We start from the raw sequence: 7,576 nt of genomic DNA on the forward strand, positions 1-7,576 counted from the left end.
TGAATGAATTACTGAATCAATTGAACAATTATTTTATGGGCAACCTCAATGAAGAAGATAAATATTTCTATTATCTGCCTACTTTATTATTTTTTTACCTTCTTACATTAATATGTGTTTGCAGGCACAGACACATACATGTACATACACATACCTTTGAGTCAGTGTTGGCTCCTGGTGACTGCCTGGGTAAATCCAAGCAGTTATCTTGGCAAAGTGTGCTTCCTAGGGCTAAGAGTGAATGACTGGCCCAAAGTCCCCCAATTAGCTTTGTGCCTAAGCCAGGACTAAATCACATGGTCTTCTGGTTTCTAGACATGCTTTAACCACTATACCAACTTGGTTCTCATATATTAAATATTCATCTAATATATGACATATTTATATAAATATTTAATAAAGTGTCACAATATTCCAGATAACTGATCTGTAAAGCTAATTCAATTAATTAATCTAATTAAGTTAGTCTAAAATCCATACTGTAATACTAGTTGGTATTTTATTCTGCTGCTGGAGAATATTCTGCTAAACATCCATTATAATTCTCTATCTGCATTTACATCAGGTAAGCACCTATGGTTAAGTGAAGCATGGTTTATTCCATTAATTTAATTTCCTGGGTTAATATGATATACTGAACACATGGATATACTGAACACATAAGCTAAACACATGGATTGGATTTATACAATATGTTGCAATAAATTATGGATGGCTTTAAGATTCTCTAGAGATAAATGAAATCAAATGAATGATATTTTTATACAAAGCTATATAATGTAAGATAACCTTTCTTAAACCAATATTTCTGGACTATAACATGACCCAACAAAAGGGTAGAGAGAACAGGTTTCTCCTTTCCAATGAATCCTTCCACCCCCCTATCACCCTACATTAAAAAAATAAAACAAAGATGGCAACTTAGTAGACTTCCACCTAAAGCTCCTATCTTTACAAGGCTCATATATTCTATCTTCTTCATTTAACATTACAATAATTAGAATTAAATATAAAATTAAGGTCTATAACCTGAATCATGTACATAGGTATTTCTGAGTATTGTTTCAGGTTATCTTTGATAATTTAAGGAAATACTCCATGCAAAAAAGCATGTCAGAGGGAGTGATGAAACAGAAATATTAACTCACATTTGACTGCCATGCTTAAAGGGATAGGCATTTGCTAGGCAAGAAAATTTCACTTGAGATTTGAAGAACAGGTATATGATAATATAGTATGAGATCAATACAGCCTAAATCATGCATAAATCTTCCACTCCATTCATCAGATCAGCTATCACCATTGCCTGGATTTTAAGATTATTTTGGTTGGTCCTATTATTTAACTAATTCTTTAAAAAGACATGAAGACCTACAATACAGTATCTTGCTTGTTTAATCATGGTTTATTGAGAAATTGCAGCTGGCTGGATTCAAACAATATAATGAAGCTTGACAATATAGACCATAGTTTAAAACCCCAAAGGCCCAGTTAATTCAATACGAAAAAATTTGTTTAGTAATTTAGTAAATGTGTAATCATAACTTTTAGTTTAGATGTTGTATTGTCTATTGCTATATTCACTGTCATTCTGAATGATATTCTCAGTTAATATTGACAAGACTACAATTCAAAAAACTTTTGAAAACAATATAGTACTCACATGTATTTTAAAAAAGACTCTTTCTAACATACCTTAAAGAAATCCCTGATGAGAAAACAGCCTGCTTGATCAATAATTATTCAATATCCCATTGTTGAAGTTGAAATTAGTTTCCAATTTGTATTCTTAGGTGGAAGAAGCAGTAGCTCTATGAGCAAATAAATAACTCCATTAACAAATAGTACATCTAAACCGCACTGATCTAAAAATATCTGGTTCAAAACCTTTAGATAACATTCCATGAATAATCATAAACCAGGAACACATTTTTAGTTAACAAAATTATTTCTCGCCAAGTCAAAAAGTAACTGGCTCTTATGACACTTCTACATTTTAAATAAAAAGTTCAAAATTGCTGTAGTGAATTAAAGCTGCTTATTTTAAATCAAGAAATCTCTAGTTCAAATTCAGGTGTGCTACTGGTTTGCTACTTAGCTATTAACAAACCACATTCTTTCAATGTCATCTTTAATACAAGAATGATGTATACTGTGATACTAAGTACTATAACACATATATCTGAGCATTCCGGAACCGTCATATAAATGCCAAATATTATTTTAGGATGGGATAAAAATATTAAACTGATGGAAATGTGTTAAATTTCTTATTTATTTCTGAGATAACTTTATTTTGAAAACTAGCAAATATTTTACTCAGTACGCTTTCTGTATAAAAAAAGAAAGCCCAATGTTTCCAAGAGTTCATTCTTGGACAGTGCAAGAGTTCAAGCAGAAATTGTGACATTTACCATTTGCCATAATATAAAGTTGCTTGCAAAATTACACTTCAGATATATCAAAATAATATCTCATCACTGTTTACAAACTAATAAAGTGTGTAATACACTTAGAGCTGGGCTGTCAAACTCGCAGCCCATGGGCCAGATGCGTTACGTGCTAGCCACACCGATGCCTGGTTTAGCAAAGGGGGGGAGGAGTCCCAATATGTCATGTGATGACGCTGTGATGACGCTAGTTTGACACCCCTGACTTAGAGGATAAAACAGCTTCCACTTATACCCCATCACTTAACAGAATACTACGCTTTTTTCATACCTTAAAATTGGATAAAAGTTTATCAGCAAAATGAGTGGGGTGAGATTATGTAAATATAGGGTAGACAGATCGTTAGCCATTACAATGTTGATTTCACTTACATATTTAACCATATTTAAATGGTAGAGAACTCATACCACCATTTTCTTTATTTAATAATGATATTAAATAAATATCTATTGATACTTATTAGGGTCCAATGTCATTTACATCAAAATAAAAGAGTAGATGCAAGATGATACTGTATGTAAGAAAGCATCTACAGAAAAGAAAAAAAAGTATTTATTGATTATCTGAAAATAAAAATCAGGAATGAATTTTAATTCCTTTCTATATTCCTTGATATAACAGGAATTGATCACATTTGCTGAGATGTATCCAATTTTCACTTTGAAAAAGGTATAATATGTTTTCACAGGGGATGCTTACCTATGGTTAAATAATCCATTTATTAAACGTTCTAGTTTCATACAACATATTCAAGCATCAACTAACTATACAAGCTCATTCACACAGCATGCTAGACTAAGTGATAAGCTAGTTGGTGGTTTAGTATGCCACAGAGTCAGACTATTATTTAATTGAGCTATAAATTTAAATATGTAAATACTGGATTCAAACAACAATACATTGTGCTTGTTTTAGAAATAATTAAAGCTGCAACCAAATACAGATGATAAAACATATGGTAAAGATCTCTGTTAACTACAAAACTAAACACAGGTTTTTGTGGATATTCTCATTTGCTACTAATACTTAGAACTAAATAACAATTAGAAATGATGATTAATAGTTTAAAAACATGCACAGCTCTGGTATTTAATATTATTCAGTAAAAGATCCTGTCTCCTTAAGAAATCCTGGCCTTTGGCCAACAGCAGCATTTGGGTTCAGCTACAAGTCAAAATTTTCTGGTCTACTGCTAATGGAGGCACATATACAACAGCTGACTTTAAAAAGATACATGGAACTTTGGTGAGTTTTATTTAACCCATATATGTCAACAACAGCCTAAAATAACTGTAATGATTCTGTTTAGTTCCTATTCTATACAGTGCTGCATTATACATGCCCTGCTATTTACAAAGTAACAGAGAAGATATTCAGGGCTGGAGGGGATAAATTTCCTCTGAATGGCTGACATAAAATCATTATTTTGAAACATAGAATATCACTAGAACTTCATAGAATGATACTAGCATCATCTGTGACACTGCATCACATTTTACCCATCATGTTTAAATTCTGCTATGAAGAAACAATTGTTTTCATTTCTTTTCTAAGGGACACCACAGCCACCCCTACCGGTGATTTCAAACTCTGCTAGACATTCTTCCATACTGCTAAAGGTACCAGAGTTTTCTGAATTACTGATCTAATGTACCTTTCTAAAGCAAAAATTCAAATATCCAGATTTATCTACCATGGTGCACCTGACCCAGATACCAACATCTTCAGCTGAGTTCACAAATGATTTCACTAGCAGCCACAGAAATATTTTGGAATGTGATATATATATAGCATATATCTCTCAATTCTTTAAATTATTTTTGTACAATCTCAAGGCATACCTCAAAACTAAGAAATGTGGATCTGTCTGATTGAATCATTTTATATTAAATTACCCACTGTATTTAACTACACTCCAATCTACCAGGGATGCAATAAAAATCATAGATTTGATAAAGAATTACACGGACTAGGTCTAAATAAAAATTTAAAATGCTACGGAAGTCAAATTAACTACGTACTTCTTTTTAGAGATCAACCACAGAGATATTCCCCAGGTGGAAGAGATCATCCTTTATTTGCTAAAATTAAAAATTAAAAACTTAGTATACTTAAAAAGCATACTCTTATATTTACTTAATCATAAAACTCCCTGGCCTCAGTACAGCTTATTTCCTAGTAAGTATTCTAGAACTTTAGGCACAGTTATTTTAAAATAAAGATCATTTAAACATAGAACATTCTGTGGGAAAAGAACCCCACTGATGAATGTAGTCTGCAAAATTCCTAGGGGTGAAAGAAATATAGTCACAAGGTTAAAAAAAAACACAACCTGCAGCATGGGATTAAAACCACATCAGGGCAGGGTATGTGCAATCAATATTATAAATCATATACAAAGGTATGAAGAAAAGGTAAATGTGTAGCAAAAGTACAAGTCATTTTAAAAAAGGAAAGTTTCCTTCTCTTCTGTTTAGCCCACACAAATCTCTACACAGCTTTATACCCACATTTCTTTCATGCACGGTAAATAAAACACTAGTTCGTTCTGTCTCACTACCTCATCATCTCGGAACACGATTCACTCTACAAAGAAATTCCATCCACCCTGACTCACACACACACACACACACCTGTCTTCCCAACACCAAACATCATTCATAATTGAAATCCTAGAGCTTTTTGTCCATCCCAATTCCCCAACTAATCAACACCCCCCCCCAAAAAAAATCCTTGGTAATACAAAATCTACACATACTTCCAAAGGACTAAGTCCAATTGATCTTATGGAAATTAATGCACAAATTACTGGTAATTAAGATTATAATATAAATCCCAGGCTGAATCCATTTTCTGCTCCAACAACCAGCATTCTAAGCAGCGCTCAGCATGGCAATCCATCCAGACATACTGTAATCACATGCACAAAAGCCGCCCAGGCACCCCTCCTCTTCTTCTTCTTCCGCTCTCTCATTACTACCCACCCGCTTTTAGGAAGGAAAAATCTTTATAATTATTTCTTCTTACCCAAATGTTTAAGGTTTGGGTCAACGCCAAGGGGAATACATCTCTCCATCTCTGTGGACTCCTCTCAAACAAACCCCATGGACGCGGCAAAGAGGAGCTGGAGGATGCTCACTGCATTCAAGGGAGAAAAGACCCCCACCTCCTTATAAGAAAGAACTTCCGGGTAATGGTGAACCTTATAAGCAGGTGAAGAACAATCCTCTCCCTTCCACCTCTACTCTGGGCTGTACTATTCTAAAGAATCTCCCCCCCTCCCCTCGTCTCTCTCTCTCTCTCTCTCTGTCTCTCTCTCTCTCTCACACACACACACACACACATTCACAGAAGGGGGGGAAGGGAAGATGAAAGCAGAGCAAGCCCTCTTGGAAAGCTTGATATAGGAACAAAGTCTTAATGAAGCAAACTACTGGGATAAACCATCTAATCTCTGTTAAGGAGGGAGACAGAGATATATTATTACCCGGATGACAAAGAAATGTGTTCTTAACAATGCATCACTGTGGGTATGATGGCAGTATAGTAGGTCATTTGTACACATATATCTAATTAATGTAGTGTGATTAAAGATTCATTAATACTGTAGAGATATCTGCCACAAGTTCAGCAAAAATTTGTATACATGTACAAAAAAAAATCTTAAATACTAACATATTTATATAAAAAGAGCAATTGCAGTATGTAAATTTATCCAAGAACAAAATATATTTGCATCTTAAAAAATTTGGGAATAGAAGGTTCCAGAGAAGTCTGGAATATTCCATTTTCACTCCAAACCATGCCATTACATCAATAAACAACCAATTCAAAGATAGAAAGTGAACAAATATTTTCACTCTAGGATTTTAAATCTGAAGTAGCATCTTTCCAGCAAAGCATTTTTTTTACAATCTTTGCTTGATAAATTATTACTAAATTATGTACTTAGACTGGAATATAGCTAACTCAGTCACAGTTTTCAAAAGGGGATCTAGAAAATTAAGATTGGCAAATCTATTTACTTTCTAAGTAAACAAAACGTTACTGAAGAGAAAATTATTAAATCATACAACACATTCATTGAGTGCTAGGAACTCAAAGCACTTCCAAGAATAAAGGTACATATGCTTCTATATGAATTCTAAGACTCCAGTTCATAGTTAAGTATTGATTATGTGCCATCAAGTCATTTTTTATTCCTAGCAACCACATAGATTTATGTCTAGTTTATATTTTATTTTACATTTTATACTAGTTCAATATACCCATGAGCAATTACACAAATGGTGGAACAGATTATTTTAAAATCATTTTTACTATAGTACTTATAAAACAGATTCCTCCTCCTTTTCACAAAATGGAAAAATTCTAGAGATTATGCCTATTGTTTGTATCTCTGAAAATACACTTTTTATTTTGTATACTTTTATAATTAATAAAATATATTTTCTTTTTCAAAACTCTTATTCTGTAAATAAGATATTAAAATACTTCAGACTAGGAAATCACAGTTTAAAATGGTCTTTAATAGAAAATCTACAGAGCAGACTCTAAAGGAGTTATGGTGCAACAACCCATCTATTTTAATACAGTTTTACATCAGGAGTATAAAAATGGCAATCCTATCATCAGTCTGCAATCAAATCTATATGGCTCCTTTTGTGTAATACACCAAGATATAATCCCTGATTTATAAACCGCAGTGGTTATGTTCACACACTCTTGCCAAAAAAATCTCAAACCACAACATTTTGGCTTAACGTGATAACTTGTTCTCACAGTACACTACAACAAAATGAAATGCATTTAGCGTTGCTTGCCATATTAGTTTCTTAACCATGGTTTAAGATTTGGCATGTTTTGTACAACCCATATATATACTAGACTTTGAATCCTGTCCTTGAACATTGCCCAGAAACTACTACAGCACTGAAGAAAGTAATTGGTACTAGAAAATTATTATGTAATCAATTGGGAGAGGATATGTAGAATCAAACTGGGGAGTACTACATATTGCAGGGTTGGGCAAGAATTACTTTTGACTCCTATCTCTCTGGAGAAGGCTCTAATGCTGGGAAAACTTAGAAGGAAAAAGGACAACCAGATACAATCCTCTTTTGAA

At 33.3% G+C, this 7,576-nt stretch overlaps 1 protein-coding gene across 1 annotated transcript in view; it reads right to left on the reverse strand.

The window, feature by feature from the left end:
- The window catches only part of WNK3 (WNK lysine deficient protein kinase 3), a 106,672-nt gene extending 101,037 nt beyond the window's left edge, over nucleotides 1–5,635 (reverse strand). The window contains exons 1-2 of the mRNA XM_058171594.1: nucleotides 5,479–5,635; nucleotides 1,696–1,811 (exon numbers count right to left, since the gene is read on the reverse strand). The gene's annotated coding sequence lies outside the window, so the exon portion shown is untranslated. The remainder of the gene's footprint in view (nucleotides 1–1,695; nucleotides 1,812–5,478) is intronic.
- Nucleotides 5,636–7,576: the final 1,941 nt, after the last annotated feature.

Source organism: Ahaetulla prasina, chromosome 2 (genome assembly GCF_028640845.1).
Source record: "Ahaetulla prasina isolate Xishuangbanna chromosome 2, ASM2864084v1, whole genome shotgun sequence".
Classification (NCBI taxonomy): Eukaryota; Metazoa; Chordata; class Lepidosauria; order Squamata; family Colubridae; genus Ahaetulla; species Ahaetulla prasina.